Source organism: Trachemys scripta, chromosome 6 (assembly GCF_013100865.1).
Source record: "Trachemys scripta elegans isolate TJP31775 chromosome 6, CAS_Tse_1.0, whole genome shotgun sequence".
Taxonomy (NCBI): domain Eukaryota; kingdom Metazoa; phylum Chordata; order Testudines; family Emydidae; genus Trachemys; species Trachemys scripta.
In genome coordinates, this window is record NC_048303.1 from 75880417 (window position 1) to 75896718 (window position 16302).

The 16302-nt window shown below is 43.6% G+C and overlaps 1 protein-coding gene across 5 annotated transcripts in view; it reads right to left on the bottom strand.

Moving 5' to 3' along the window:
• MARCHF3 (membrane associated ring-CH-type finger 3) overlaps positions 1 to 16302 on the bottom strand; it is a 144050-nt gene that overhangs the window by 109747 nt on the left and 18001 nt on the right. The window contains exons 1-2 of one of the 5 annotated variants that reach the window (XM_034774940.1): positions 16175 to 16258; positions 309 to 864 (exon numbers count right to left, since the gene is read on the bottom strand). The exons of 1 other annotated variant lie outside the window; for it this stretch is intronic. The gene's annotated coding sequence lies outside the window, so the exon portion shown is untranslated. Of the gene's footprint in view, positions 1 to 308; positions 1012 to 16174; positions 16259 to 16302 lie in introns of those variants that run through there. 3 more of the 5 variants (XM_034774937.1, XM_034774942.1, XM_034774939.1) reach the window with 3 other exon arrangements.

Genomic DNA, 16302 nt, shown 5'->3' on the forward strand with positions numbered 1-16302 from the left:
CATTGTTCTGGGCAAAGGGGCAGCCAAGAAAACAAACAGGTAATTGTTGGTTTAGAGATGGATCATTTAAAGAGAGACCTCCAACTGACATTTTCATGCATTAGTATTTCAAAAAATACTTCAGCTCGTATTGCCATTGCCCACCAAGTTTCAGTGGGGGCCACCTTTTACAGGGGCGAGTTCTACCATCCTCGAGGGATTCGGAGCTCACAGAGCCTATACCCCGAGGGACAGACGCACACAGTTCATGTCCACCGAGAACTCAGCCTAGGTGGGAGCAGAGCTCGCTGCACACCGTGCACACTCACCCTCCTTTTGTAGCTCCGGATTGCTTTACACGCCCCTGTTAGTCCTCCTCGTTTTTCCAACTTCTCAAGCAGCTACGTTCCTGGCTGGGGAATCAGAGACAGTGCAGACGCGCATGTTTGCTAGGCAGGGATTCGAGGATGGCTCCAGAGCCAGGCTTCTCCAGCTCCTCAGCCTCAAGCCTCTGGCAATTCATTGACCTGCTAAGCGAGCGAGGTGGAACAGCAGCGGGGGCTGGAGCAGCCCGGCCGGCGAGGCAGGGGAGGGAGTCGGGGGCGTGGCTCTGCTTCCTGACTGGCGGCCACTTGTACAAGTCGGCAGCGACAGCCGCGAGCTCCGAACGGGATGGGGAGGCGGGCTCGCGGGGGAAGCAGCAGGACAAAGAGCGGCTGGGAAGCAGCGCGTGTCTGGGACCCCTGGTGGCCAGCGAGCGGAGGCGCATCCGAGAGAAGTCGCCAGGTCAAAGCCTTCAGGAGGCAGAAAACCAAACCCTGCCTTGAAAGGACCTGCTGCTGCTGCATCTCCATCTCCGCCGAGCAAGCAATAAAAGGGCCCGGCCTGTAAACAGATCAATGTATTATTTACACAAATCCATTTTGTAGCCTTTCAGGGGCTGGTTTGGCTAGCGGGTTTAGTTGCAAAGATGTGCAAGGAAAAGCAAGACATAAAGGGCCATCAGGCTATTCTGCAATTCAAGAAACAAAACAAATACGTAACACAAAACGGGGGGTAAGGGGGGAGGATGTAAATGGTTTTTAAAGAGATTGATCTCTTACACCTGTGCAAGGAAAAGAGCTTGGAAGTGCAATTCTGCTCTGTAATGCAACTGTGCAAATGCTGCCCTGGGGTTCTGCGGTCATTGTCTCTCAATACCCAGTCTTACAGTAAAAACAAGTGAATATTTTTCTTTAACTCAGCCTGGCCTCCGAGAGTCAATTTGGGTTTTTTCCTTTATTGCATCATCACTTGCAATAAAGGTTCTGCTAGTTAAATTATGTCCTAAAGTTGCATCTGTGCAGTTCCACTGAATTCAAGCTAATTGGCCTCTAGTAAACAGTTCTGTGCATGATGCACAAGCAAGAAGAGAATCCAGTTTACTCCATTTTTTCTGTGTGGTTCTGCAGCATTAAAAGTAATAAAGCAGTACAAACTTGTGTTGCAGAGATGACTAAATACACTAAGGCAGGGATCGGCAACCTTTGGCACGCGGCTCCCCAGGGTAAGCACCCTGGCGAGCTGGGCTGGTTTGTTTACCTGCCGCGTTGGCAGGTTCGGCCAATCATGGCTCCCACTGGCCGCAGTTCGCGGGTCCAGGCCAATGGGGGCGGCAGGAAGCAGCGCTGGCCAAGCGCTTCCTGCCGCCCCCATTGGCCTGAAGCGGCGCGATCGGCCGACCTGCTGAGGCGGCATGTAAACAAACCAGTCCAGCCCGCCATGGTGCTTACCCTGGGGAGCCGCGTGCCAAAGGTTGCCGATCCCTGCACTAAGGGAAGCACGTCTGTTAAGTAAGAAGGTATTGTTTTTATAGTGTTAAACTTCAGAGTGGAATTGCTCATATAAATATTCTCCAGAGGGCTTGGAAGAGGAGGAGTGCCTGGGGAGGGATAAACTGGGATCCAGGAACAAACACCTGTGGTCATTTACTTCCCTTTGTGACATGGCACAAGTCACTTAACATTTCCAGGTATGGCCAATGGGAATAACTACTCTCTGGTGTGTTATGAAGACTAATGAATTCAGGTTTGTAATGAAGCTTTTTCATTTTCAAAGTGCTAATTTATAACACAAATTGTAATCAAAGCAACCTGATTTATCAGAAGCTGGGATGAAGGAAGGGTCAGGAGAGAAGAGAAACAATTGCATGGAGAGAGTATTAATCTTTATTTGCTAACATTCTGGCTGTGTCAGACTTTGGACAGAAAGTTAACCACTAAATGGACTAATTAAATGTTTAATTTTGAACGTAAGTGAACAATTATCTATTTAAGACATTATCAGTTTGTTGGACACGTTGAACCCCTGTAGCAGTTTCCCTGCTAGAAAAGTCACCAAACAAAAGCCTGCTCTCAAAGATTCTAGAGGAAAGCACATCTAGAGCTTGGTGGATCCTTTGTACACATGTAACTTCCACTGAAGTCAATGAGAACTGCAACATGTTAAAATCACATTTAAAAAACCACAGTCACAAGTACCTCTGATTCCATCCCTCAAAAAGGGACTTCTTATTGGATCAAATTCACCACTGGTGATCATGTCTGTCAATCTATTGACTTCATTAGAGTTGTCCCTGCTTATGCCATCAGTGAATTTTCTCAAAGAAATATCTACAATTATAAGGGCTTAGAGACAGCTGGGCCCACCTAAAATATAAGCTTGGTCACTAATGTATGGTTTTTAACATCTTCGTTGTGTTGCTTTTCTACACATACAAGAATACTGAAAACAAAAATGAATTAGTTACCAATGTTGCTGCAGATGTTTGTTTTAATTGCTGGGTCTTGCTTTTTGTTTTTCCACTGGCAAAAAACAATCTTTGCATCTAGGTGTATTGTTTAGCACTAGGCTTTTTAATAACTCCCATGGCATGAATGCTCTCTCATGTGAAATTGGGGACAGCAAAGGTGCCAGTTAGGTATTTAGATTGTAAGCTCTTCAGGGCAAGGACTGTCTTGGTGTTCTGTTTTTGTACAGTGCCTAGCACAATGATGCTCTGATCCATAGCTGGCATTCCTAGGCATATAGTAATACAAATAACTAATATACACCTCTACCCCAATATAATGCTGTCCTAGGGAGCCAAAAAATCTTACCACATTATAGGTGAAACCGTGTTATATTGAACTTGCTTTGATCCGCCAGAGTGCGCACTCTGGAGCCCCATCCCCCTGGAGCACTGCTTTACCGCGTTATATCCGAATATGTGTTATATCGGGTTGCGTTATATCGGCGTAGAGGTGTACTTGAAAAAATAGATACATTTAGACCCCAAACTTACACACCTGTCTAACTCTACTCATCTGAGCAGTCTCATTTGGCTTCAGCAGGAGTACTTGTCTGAGTAAAATTAAACATGTACTTGACAGGATGGGACCTTAGTAAAAATCACTTCTAGGACCTGATCCTGCAATCTGATCTACATCAGCAAATGCTTACACCAGGGGTTGGCAACCTTTCAGAAGTGGTGTGCCGAGTCTTCATTTATTCACTCTGATTTAAGGTTTCGCATTTCAGTAATACATTTTAACATTTTTAGATGTCTCTTTCTATAAGTCTAAACTATTGTTGTATGTGAAGTAAATAAGGTTTTTAAAATGTTTAAGAAGCTTCATTTAAAATTAAATTAAAATGCAGAGCCTCCCAGACCAGTGGTCAGGACCCAGGCAGTGTGAGTGCCACTGAAAATCAGCTTGCATGCCACCTTGGGAACGCGTGCCATAGGTTGCCTACCCCTAGCTTACACCCTCATGGAGTCCCACTGAAAAAGCACTTGTGCCTCAGCTTGCAGGATTGAAGCTTAGGTTTTGATATATATATTGGTGTAGGTTTTTAAAGCATTTGATTCCTGAAGCTAGGCCTCCACCTCAATCCTAAATTCAGCACTGTGCCCTTAATTTAAGAAAAACTCCAATACTCTAAAATAATGGTCCAAGAATTATAGCCTCACACTGGTGTAACTACAGTGTCTGTAGACTACTGTTGTATTTTTTGAATAAAGATGTGTAGAAACTGTTGCTCTGGGAGAGTCAAGGAGACACTTAAGCCCCAATCCTCTAAACATTTACAGCTGGGGTTACCTTTACTCACATCTGTAGTCACATTGGGCTAAATTCGCACAGGGACTTAGGTCCATACATTTGAGATTTAGGCACCACTGGTATTCACAAAACTGCTGCTTAGCTGCTGCCAAACCCTGTAGGTAGTAAACTCACTGGATGCCTAAATTTTTTCAGTGAAAGTTCCCTCTGTGCTTATGTTTCTGCCTCTGGGTACGTGCATTGCAGCCTTGCTCTAGACATCTAGACACCTCTCTCCAGCCTAATCTCCAGTGCAGTGCCTGAACAGGGGGAAGATAGGCATTGCTCCACCTAACTCGCCTGTGGGGCCTGATCCGGTAGGTGTGCTCAGAGAATGCCTAATTCCACAAAAATTGGGGGTGGAGAGCAGGTGCCATAGTGGTTAGGATTCTTACGGGGATGTGGGAGCCCTTGGTTAAAATCCTCCTCTACCTGATGAGGAGAAGGAATTTGAAGAGGGATATATTACCTCTCAGATGAGTGCCCTAATCTCTGGGCTATGGGATATTCTGGGAGGTGGCTCCCTCAGTCTCTCAAATTGAGGCTGTTCCACCTTGGATAAATAATTAAAAAGCCATTGGGCCAGTGAAAGAGAGAGATGCCTGAGAATGACTCTTTTGACTAATGGTTAGCATGTTCACCTAGGGTGTAGAAGGCCTAGAACCTAGTCCCATGGCTCCAGTGATTTATTATTTATCCAAAGTGGAACAGCTGCAACAGGAGAGATTGAGGGAGCCCCATCTCAGAATATCCCATAGCCCAGTGGTTAGAGCACTGATCTCCGAGGTTGCAGATGCCTGTTTAAATCCCTTTTTCTCATCAGGTAGAGGTGGAACTTGAACAGGAGGTCTCCCACATCCCAGGTCAGCATGTTAATTACAGGGCTAAAAGTTAGAAGTGCGGTGCTGGCAGCAGCAGTGCTCCACTGCCACCAGCAGAGGGCTTGCAGTTTAGAATTCCAAGCACAAATAAATGCCTCTTTCCAGACTGGACTTAGGTGCTAAACTCCCTGAAAGGGGCTCTCTCTCCTCACTATATCCCTTTGGCTAGCTTAGGTAGGGTGCCACCTAACATGCTGGCTGTTGTGAGGCCCATTCTTAGACATGTATTTCTCTCCATTCAAGGTATAGGAAGCCTGAGCACCTAACTCAGGCTTTGTGAATCCCAGTGATTTTCTAGGTGCCTAAGTCCCTTTGTGAATCTAACCACTGTGTCAATGTGGCTAGTCATATTCTTAAAGATAAATACCTGCATAAATATTTGCAAGACAGGAGCCTAAGCTAAACAGGATTTTTTCCCCATTTTAATTCAGAATTGTATAAAAAGCTCAAATATAGCCTTTGTCTTAATTCCCATTGCTTTTTGGGTAATAAGAGATTAAAGAAAAGGTGGAAAAACTCTATTTAGAAGTGTGGGAACTGGAAGGATAAGCCAAATTCCAGGGAGAACTTCTATTTTTTGCAGGGGGGAGGGGGAGGAATAATTATTAGTAAATATTTACATTTTGCTTGGGCCTAAAGGCCACAGTCATATTGTGCAACATCCAGCACAAACACAGAAAGGAGGCAATCCCTGCCTGGCAGGGCTTATAATCTAATGACACAAACAAAGGATAGGGTATAGGGATTCAAGCAAATGAGCATGATGAAAAATTGGCACATATCTGTTAGTTATAGGTATGGGAGGGGGAGGAAGGAGGGAGTTGTGGTTTGGGGGTTTTTTTGTTTGTTTTTTAAACTTGAGTATAAGTGGCAAATAAGTTACTAGATATGTCTACTATGCCATTCTACAATACACATTGTTGAAGGATATCAGAGCAGATGCATTCTTGCTAATATCCTCTGCCAAAAAAGTAGCTCTGCGAATTTTCACAAATTTGCCTAAATTTAGCTTCTGCAGGAGCACATGCCTACTAATTTTAAAGTTATTCTTTAACAAACATCATGGTGGATTACTGCATGCATTTGCTGGGAGCTTAGGGTATGTTTATGAGATGTCATACGCTGTACGTAAATCCAAAATAAAAAATACAAGTTGCCATGCAATATTTCCAGTATTGTTCCTTTTTCTCTTTCATTGTGACAAGTCCTAAAATGGACGGAGAGGAAGCCCTGTTAGTGCTATCTCAAGCTAGACTATCACTAATTAATTTCCCCCTCCCCCCCAAAAAAACCCTATCAACAACAAACCCACCGCAAGTCAAGATATTTAAAAATTCTACATCTGACACACATTCTGGCTGCACTGAAGTCAATGGGAGTTTTGCCACTGGGAGCAGGATTTCACGCCTGGTGTTCTTAGAACTGGTGATAACAGGGAGAGAGAAGATGACACTGAAACGTTTTTGTGTGAGGGCTGTTTCTTAAAACATACAACTAATTCTCTGTTTTCATATGCAATTCTTTCCATTGTCCCCATGATGAGCCAGCATCAGGTTGGCATCAGAAGCTTGCTCAGGTTTCTCTTTAGCAAATCTGTAGTCAGCAGTTAAAACCTTGGATTTGGCAGGTCTGCAAAAGTGCATTGATGGTGCCTTGCAACCTGTGCTCTTAGAACAGCCCTGTGCATAAGAATGGCCCTACGAGTTCAGATCAAAGGTCCATCTAGCCCAGGCCTTGGCTACACTTGTGAGTTACAGCGCAATAAAGCCTCCCAGAGCGCTGTACTCACTCCCCATCCACACGGGCAAGGCACGTACAGCGCTGTATCTTCACGGCTACAGCACTGCTGGTACTCCACCTCCCTGAGAGGAATAACGTTTGCTGTGCCTTGGCTACAACTCCCGGGTATCAGTGTGAACAAGGAGTTAACTTACTGCGCTGTGATAATTCCCTTATCAAGTGGCCACTCTTCTCATTGTTGTGATCGGCTGCAGGAATGCAGAAGTGCTATTTCAAAGCTCCGTTTCAGAGAGAAAAAGCAAACATTTTGCTGTTTGCTTTGAGTGAGAAGCATGGAGGGTAAGGGGGTCTGAACTTACAAGACAGTGTGCTGACATACTCTCAGCATGCCAAAAACCCTCTCTCTCCCACCACACTCCCTGTCACACTCCACCCCACCCCCCCTTTTGAAAAGCACGTTGCAGCCACTTGAATTCTGGGATAGCTGCCCATAATGCACAGCTCCCAATGCAGCTGCAAATGTGGCCAAGACAGTGCGCTAGCAGATGTCCATGTGGACAGACTGCAGCGCTTTCCCTACTCAGCTGTACGAAGGTGGGTTTAACTCACAGTGCTGTACAGCTGCAAGTGTAGCCATACCCCCCGTATCATGTTTTCCAACAGTGGCCAATGCCAGGTGCCCCAGAGGGAATGAACAGAACAGGTAATCATCAAGTGATCCATTCCTTGTCACCCATTCCCAGCTTCTGGCAAACAGAGGGTAGGGACACCATCCCTGCCCATCCTGGCTAATAGCCATTGATGGACCTATTCTCCATGAATTTATTTATTTATTTTAACCCTGTTATAGGCTCAGCCTCCTCTGGCAAAGAGCTCCACAGGTTGACTGTGCGTTGTATGAAAATATACTTTCTTTTGTTTGTTTTAAACCTGCTACCTATTACTTTAATTTGGTGACCCCTAGTTCTTGTGTTATGAGAAGGAGTAAAGAACTTTCTTATTTACTTTCTCCACCCCAGTCAGATTTTATAGATCTCTATAATATCCTCCCCTTAGTCGTCTTTGTTCCAAGCTGAAAAGTCCCAGTCTTACTAATCTCTCCTCATATGGCAGCCATTCCATACCCCTAATTTTTGTTGCCCTTTTCTGAACCTTTTCCAATTCTAATATACTGTATTTTCTGGCATATAAGACTACCTTGTAACCCAGGAAAATCTTCTCAAAAGTCGGGGGTCGTCTTATACGCCGGGTGTCGTCTTATAGGGCGGGTGCTGAAACTTCCAAGCCGGACTGGAGAATCTGCGGTCACCGCATATGGTGGGGGGAGCTCAAAAACGGCCGCGGCCGCATCCCCGCCGTATGCGGCGACCGTATGAAAGCAGCAAGGGCGGAGCAAGCTGCAGGCGTCCGGGACGCCCGGGGTATGGAAAAAAGAGAGAGAGCGGCGCTGTGCCCAGAAAAACACGCGGTAGCGCAAACACGCCTCTTTCACCCGTCTGGCCCGCCCTTGTATCCTATTACCTCCTTCTCTGCCTCTCAGATCTCGCTCCTGAGGACTGCAGTGAAGCGGCACAGGCACGCATGTGCGAGATCTGAGAGGCAGAGAAGGAGGTAATAGGATACAAGGGCGGGCCAGACGGGTGAAAGAGGCATGTTTGCGCTACCGCTCTGATAGTCTTGGAGACAGGGAGGGCTGGGCAGGCAGGGAGAGCTGACCAATCCAAGCAGGCTTTGTATACAACAACCAGCCAATCGCCGGTAAGGTACATCGCTGTTGTATACTGGGTACCACATACAGTACAGCACCAGTATCTGTACCTGTTCATACAGTATAGCACCAGTACATACAGTACAGTATACAAATTTCCAACAGTCAAAACCCCATCATGGCTCCACCAGCAAGAAGAAAGAAATATGAAGCCAGTTTCAAACTTAAAGTTGTAAACTTTGCCATGGAACATAATAACTGCGCTGCTGCAAGACAATATGGAGTAACAGAAAAGATGGTTCGGGACTGGAAAGCAAATGAAAAAGCATTAAAGAGTATGCCAAGGGGTAAGTGTGCATTAAGAAGAGGCACCCCACATTGTCCAGAACTCGAAAAACATGTAGCTGACATGGTGAATGAGCATCACCAAAACGGTTATGTAGTGACACGAAATAAAATACGTTTGTTTGCACTTCAGTGGGCCAAATCTAACCCAGATCACAGCAACAGATTTAAGGCCACTGTATCCTGGTGTACTAGATTCATGGGAAGGCATAATATGGTACTGAGGCAAAAGACGAAAATTGCCCAAAAATTACCTGCAGATCTTGATAGCAAAGTAAATAGTTTCCATCGATACGTAATACAACAGCGCACTAAACATGGCTATGCGTTAAGTAGTATTGGAAATATGGATGAAACTCCAATTAATTTTGATATGGTTGGAAATAAAACTGTCCATCAAAAAGGTGAAAAAACAATTTTAATTAAAACAACAGGACATGAGAAGTCCAGTTTTACAGTGGTACTAGGATGCACAGCTGATGGCGCCAAACTGAGACCAATGATTATTTTTAAAAGAAAAAGAATGCTGAAACTCAAGTTCCCTGTTGGTTGTTTTGTACATGTGAATGAAAAAGGCTGGATGGATGAAGAAGGGGTAAAGCTATGGCTTGATAATGTATGGAGCAGGCGACCAGGTGGACTTATTCAAAAATGTAGTCTACTGGTGTGGGATATGTTCAGGGCTCATTTAACTCCCAGCACCAAGCAAAGGCTTGCAAGACTAAACACAGATGTGGCAGTTATTCCTGCAGGATTGACATCGTTGGTACAGCCACTGGATGTGTGCCTAAACAAGCCATTTAAAGATCGCATTCAAGAACAGTGGAATGAATGGATGGTTAGTGGCGAAAAGTCATTCACAAAAGGAGGAAACATGTGTGCTCCACAGTTGGATGTTTTGTGCAAGTTTGTCATAAAAGCCTGGAATGATATTGATGCAGAAACAGTAATCAAGTCTTTCAAGAAGTGTGGCATATCAAATTCATTAGATGGTATGGAGGACGACTACTTGTGGCAAGATGAAGAGGAAGCTGAAGCTGAGACCACACCATCTGATACGGAATTCGATCCATACGATGACTGCCTTACAAATGTATCACAAGATGTCATTGATGTACTTATGATATCAGATGACGAACAGGAGGATTTTGAAGGCTTTTAAAGGGAAACTGTCATGCCAGCAAAACCTGTAAAAATACCATAGCTTGCAGTTATGATGGGCGTGGCTAACTCGCCAGGGACTTGCCTGGCACTTGCTCTCTCTCTATTGTTTGTTATCTTCCTCCTATCATCATCAGTTCCAGTTTGGTTGACAGCTTAGAAAACAAACAGCATGGCAGCTCCCATGGGTTTATTGTCTTATCCTTCCTTTCAGCTTTAGAGTGAATTAGGAAAAGTTTAATCCACTTGCATTGTTTTATGTTTACATGTTTGATGACAAACAGCCTTATGTTTATAAGTGACAGTTTTCCTGCTAAGTACCTGCATGTCATAAGTATTTGAATTAAAATTACCATATTGAAATCAAATCTGATGTTTTTTTAATTTTTATTTGGTGTGCGTTGGAAGAAGGGTTGTCTTATACGGCGAGTATATCCCAAACTCTATATTTTAACGGGAAAAGTTGGGGGTCGTCTTATATGCCCAGTCGTCTTATACGCCGGAAAATACGGTATATATATTTTTTTGAGATGGGGTGACCACATCTGCATGTAGTATTCAAGATGTGGGCGTACCATGGATTTATATAGAGGCAATATGATATTTTCTGTCTTATCTATCCCTTTCTTAATGATTCCCAACATTCTGTTCACTTTTTTGACTGCTGATGTACATTGAGTGGATGTTTTTCAGAGAACTACCCACAATGACTCCAAGATCTCGTTCTTGAGTGGTAACAGCTAATTTAGATCCCATCATTTTATATGTATAGTTGGGGTTATGATTTCCAATGTGCATTATTTTGTATTTATCAACATTAAATTTCGTCTGCCATTTTATTGCCTAGTCGCCCAGTTTTGAGAGATCTGTTTGTAGCTCTTCACAGTCTGCCTGGGACTTAACTATCTTGAATAGTTTTGTATCATCTGCAAATTTTGCCACCTCTCTGTTTACCCCTTTCTCCAGATCATTTGTGAATACATTGAATAGAACTGGTCCCAGTACAGACCTCTGGGGGACACCACTATTTACCTCTCTCCATTCTGAAAACTGACCATTTATTCCTATCCTTTGTTTCCTATTTTAATCAGTTACCAATCCATGAGAGGACCTTCCCTCTTATCCCATGACAGTTTACTTTGCTTAAGAGCCTTTGGTGAGGGACCTTCTCAAATGCTTTCTGAAAATCTAAATACATAATATCCACTGGATCCCCCTTGTCCACATGCTTGTTGACCCCCTCAAAGAATTCTAGTAGATTGGTGAGGCATGATTTCCCTTTAGGAAAACCATGTTGACTCTTCCCCCAACAAATTATGTTCATCTATGTGTCTGACAATTTTGTTCTTTACTATAGTTTCAACCAGTTTGTCCGATACTGAAGTCAGGCTTACCAGCCTGTAATTGCCAGGGTCACCTCTGGAGCCCTTTTTAAAAATTGGCGTCACATTAGCTATCCTCCAGTCATTTGGTACAGAAGCTGATTTAAATGATAGGTTACAGACTACAGTTAGTAGTCCTGCAATTTCACATTTGAATTCCCTCAGAATTGTTGGGTGAATACCATCTTGTCCTGGTGACTTATTACTGTTTAATTTATCAATTTGTTCTAAAACCTCCTCTAATGACACCTCAATCTGAGACAGTTCCTTAGATTTGTCATCTAAAAAGAATGGATCAGGTTTGGGAATCTCCCTCACATCCTCAGCCATGAAGACCGATGCAAAAAATTCATTTAGTTTCTCCACAATGGCCTTATCGTCCTTGATCTTATAACAACACTCAGTAACATCAGAGACGTTGTTGCTCGGTCACCTTGTCCTGCAGTGTTTCCTTTGGTGAAAAGAATTTTAATTCTGCTATTTCTCCTATGCCAGCCCCCACCCTCTAATTTGAAATGTACTTCAGTCTTCGTGCCTGTACAGCCAGACAAGGGTGAAGAGGTTTTTTTTTCTCAGAGGAGAGATTAGTAAGATTAGGACTTTTCAGCTTGGAAAAAGAAACGACTAGGGGGATATGATAGAGGTCTATAAAATCATGACTGGTGTGGAGAAAGTCAATAAGGAAGTGTTATTTACTCCTTCTCATACCCCAAGAACTAGGGGTCACCAAATGAAATTAATGGGCAGGAGAGTTAAAACAAATAAAAGGAAGTATTTCTTCAGGCAACACACAGTCGACCTGTGGAACTCTTTGCCAGAGGATGTTGTGAAGGCCAAGACTATAACAGGGTTTAAAAAAAACCTAGATAAATTCATGGAGGATAGGTCCATCAGTAGCTATTAGCCAGGGTGGGCAGGGATGCAAAACCATGCTCTGAAGTGCCCCTAGCCTCTGTTTGCCAGAAGCTGGGAATGGGCGTCTGGGGATTAATCACTTACCTGTTCTGTTCATTCCCTCTGATGCACCTGGCATTGGCCACTGTCAGAAGCCAGGATACTGGGTTAGATGGACCATCGGTCTGACCCAGTATGGCCATTCTTATGTTCCTTACTCTGGTAAGAGACTGAGTCTCCGGGTGAGAATAGGGAGAGTAGAAATGTTTTCTCAGGTAAATGTGGAGTGTTTAGCATTATATCTCGTACATAAAATAAAGTCTTTGAAAGGGGAGTTTTTTTCCAAAATAAATGGATAAAAGTACTCTTTTTCATTAGTCAGCAGGGAAATCTACCTCTCTCAAATCTAGGAGGTCTGCGTGCTCAAACCCACGTTCCTTGCATCCCCAATACTCCTATTTAAGTCAACAGACAGCTGCAGCGGCACAGGAGCCAGCAAACAGAGCTGTAAACAGGGGCGTTTGAGTGGGAGTTTGCAGGGGGAAGACTAAGAGGCAGGCAGAGGAACAGACAGGCTAGTGAAGGGAGTGTGCAGCGATCTAGCAGTGTTTTGGTGCTCGTTGGGGGTTTGTTTTGCTGTGGGTGGTGGTGGTGTGGTTTGTTTTGTTTCCCAGATTTACAGGATTTAGGTGGGAAGAACTTGTGGATCTAAAGGTGGAGGAGGCCTGGAATTACTTTAAGTCAAAGTTGCAGAAACGATCAGAAGCCTGCATCCCAAGAAAGGGGAAAAAATTCATAGGCAGGAGTTGTAGACCAAGCTGGATGAGCAAGCATCTCAGAGAGGCGATTAAGAAAAAGCAGAAAGCCTACAAGGAGTGGAAGATGGGAGTGATCAGCAAGGAAAGCTACCTTATTGAGGAGGTCAGAACATGTAGGGATAAAGTGAGAAAGGCCAAAAGCCATGTAGAGTTGGACCTTGCAAAGGGAATTAAAACCAATAGTAAAAGATTCTATAGGCATCTAAATAAGAAGAAAACAAAGAAAGAAGAAGTGGGACCGCTAAACACTGAGGATGGAGTGGAGGTTAAGGATCATCTAGGCATGGCTGTCAGGCTGGAGGGAGGTTACTAGTGGAGTTGCTCAGGGATCAGTTTTGGGACCAATCTTATTTAATCTTTTTATTACTGACCTTGCCACAAAAAGTGGGAATGTGCTAATAAAGTTTGCGGATGACACAAAGCTGGTAGGTATTGCCAATACAGAGAAGGACCGGTATATCGTACAGGAAGATCTGGATGACCTTGTAAACTGGAGTAATAGTAATAGGATGAAATTTAATAGTGAAAAGTGCAAGGTCATGCATTTAGGGATTAATAACAAGAATTTTTGTTAGAAGCTGGGGACGCATCAGTTGGAAGTAACAGAGGAGGAGAAGGACCTCGGAGTATTGGTTGATCACAGGATGACTATGAGCCGCCAACGTGATATGGCCGTGAAAAAAGCTAATGCAGTCTTGGGATGCATCAGGTGAGGTATTTCCAGTAGAGATAAGGAGGCACTGGTGAGACCCCATCTGGAATACTGTGTGCAGTTCTTGTCTCCCATGTTTAAGAAGGATGAATTCAAACTGGAACAGGGACAGAGAAGGGCTACTATGATGATCTGAGGAATGGAAAACTTGTCTTGTGAAAGAAGACTCCAAGAGCTTGGCTTGTTTAGCCTAACCAAAAGGAGGCTAAGGGGAGATATGATTGCTCTCTATAAATATACCAGAAGGATAAATACCAGGGAGGGAGAGGAATTATTTAAGCTCAGTACCAATGTGGACACAAGAACAAATGGATATAAACTGGCCATCAGGAAGTTTAGACTTGAAATTAGATGAAGGTTTCTAACCATCAGAGGAGTGAAGTTCTGGAACAGCCTTCCAAGGGGAGCAGTGGGAGTAAAGGCCATATCTGGCTTCAAGACTAAGCTTGATAAGTTTATGGAGGGGATGGTATGATGGCATAGCCTAATTTTGGCAATTAATTGGTCTTTGACTATTAGAGGTAAATATGCCCAATGACCTATGATGGGATGTTAGATGGGGTGGGATCTGAGTTACTACAGAGAATTCTTTCCTAGGTGTCTGTCTGGTGAGTCTTGCCCACATGCTCAGGGTTTAGCTGATCGCCATATTTTGGGTTGGGAAGGAATTTTCCTCACATTGGCAGAGGCCCCGGGGGGTTTTCGCCTTCCTCTGCAGCGTCGGGCACGGGTCACTTGCTGGAAGATTCTCTGCACCTTGAAGTCTTCAAACCACGATTTGAGGACTTCAATGGCTCAGACATAAGTTTGATACAGGAGTGGGTGGGTGAGATTCTGTGGCCTGCATTGTGCAGGAGGTCAGACTAGATGATCATAATGGTCCCTGCTGACCTTAAAGTCTATGATTCTATGAACAGAAATTTAGTATGGGAAAGCATAAGGAATGCAGAATCAGCTCTGATCCTGCCTAGGAGGGAGGGTTGGAGAGAGGCAACCTCTTATTAAGCTAGATTGATTTTATTTTAGGAAGTCCATCTGGTTGACCATTGTGAAGCTTCCATCTCCTCAGTACAAGTTACCCCAAGATAAGAATTTCATTTGTGGTCCATGGAAATAATGCTATTATAAATCTTGTTAGCATTCACATTAAAATACAAAGTATTAGAAAAATACCATGTGTAGTTAACAATAAAACTCCCCACTCTCAGTGTTAATAAGGCACAGACAAGTCATTATCTTCTGACCTGATCAGAAAGGTTTACTTTTGCTCCTGAGATTTCCCACACAGAAGATATCATAAAAACAAGGGAAAATACTGCTATCTTAGGGATAGCTATGACTTGTTGACTATTCCAAGCTCTGCCACTGACTATTCTTGTGAAACAGGGCAAATCTCATAACTTCTTTATGCCATCTGTAAAATAGGGGTAACAATGCTTTGTCTTTTTGAAATTTACTGATGAAATGCGCTATACGGTGCTATTATTTTATCACAAAAAACTAATAGGGAAAAACTCTGGCTCTGTGAAATTTTCGTATATTGTGGAAAGGAACCAATTAGCACTTGTGTGCTGACAGAGGCAGTTCAGACCCATGTTTTAAAGGCACCCTCTCAATATGCTTCTTTAAGGGGTAGCCTAAATGTTATAAAGTCTCCCTGGCCTTGCACAAATACAAAGAAATTACTTCCCTTCTAAGAACACCCCCTCGGTGGTTGAATATGACTATGGGTGGGGCAGACCTGTTTTTCAACATCCAGTGCAGGAAGGGTGCTTTGATACAATGGGTGTTGAAACCAGTTGTGGATTTGGTTGGGGGGGGTGGGGTGTTAAGATACAATGCCTTTAATTTGGCCCTGGTGCAATCACTTACACCTGTGCAAAGTTCTGATGTGCTAATATTTTCCAGACCCTTTGTACTTGCTTTGCTCAGGTATAAGTGGTCATGCCAGGGGCAAGATAGCGGAGAATCAAAGCCAAGGAAGTGGCAGAGTGGACCTAAGAATAAAAAGGGGAAGAAGTAGTTTATCAAAGGCCAGGTGATAGGGTGTTATACAGATGTAACAGCTGGGTATACTCTCAGACTCATGAGGTAACAAGCCCTTCTGTTACCTTCTATGTCAAATGGCTAATCTGAGTTGTTGAGGGAGAATTCTCCAAAATAAGCCTATGCGAATGGGTTAAGTACATGTTTTTACTGTGGGTTTTTGTTAATTGAATATAGTTTCAATTACATTCCTGCCTCTTTCATTAATGATGCCAACCTTTCTGCAGGACTCAGGAGGCACAGATTTCTGAAGTTCTGTGACTCTGAAAACTAGTGTGAAATTCTGTAGTGAATGCTTGATCTTAATTTGGTAAGTCTGTCTGGTGCTTAGTGTGTGTGTGTCCTTGTTTGGAATTTTCTTAAGGATTGAAAATGAAGAAGACCCACCTTTTGATAAGACAGGCTTCTTGTTTAATTTCCTAATTCTGGAAGGTGCTCAGATACAACAGTGCTGAAGAAAACAGAAATGTAGTAATTACGTTACTTTTTGGATGGATGGATTGATTAAATAGACT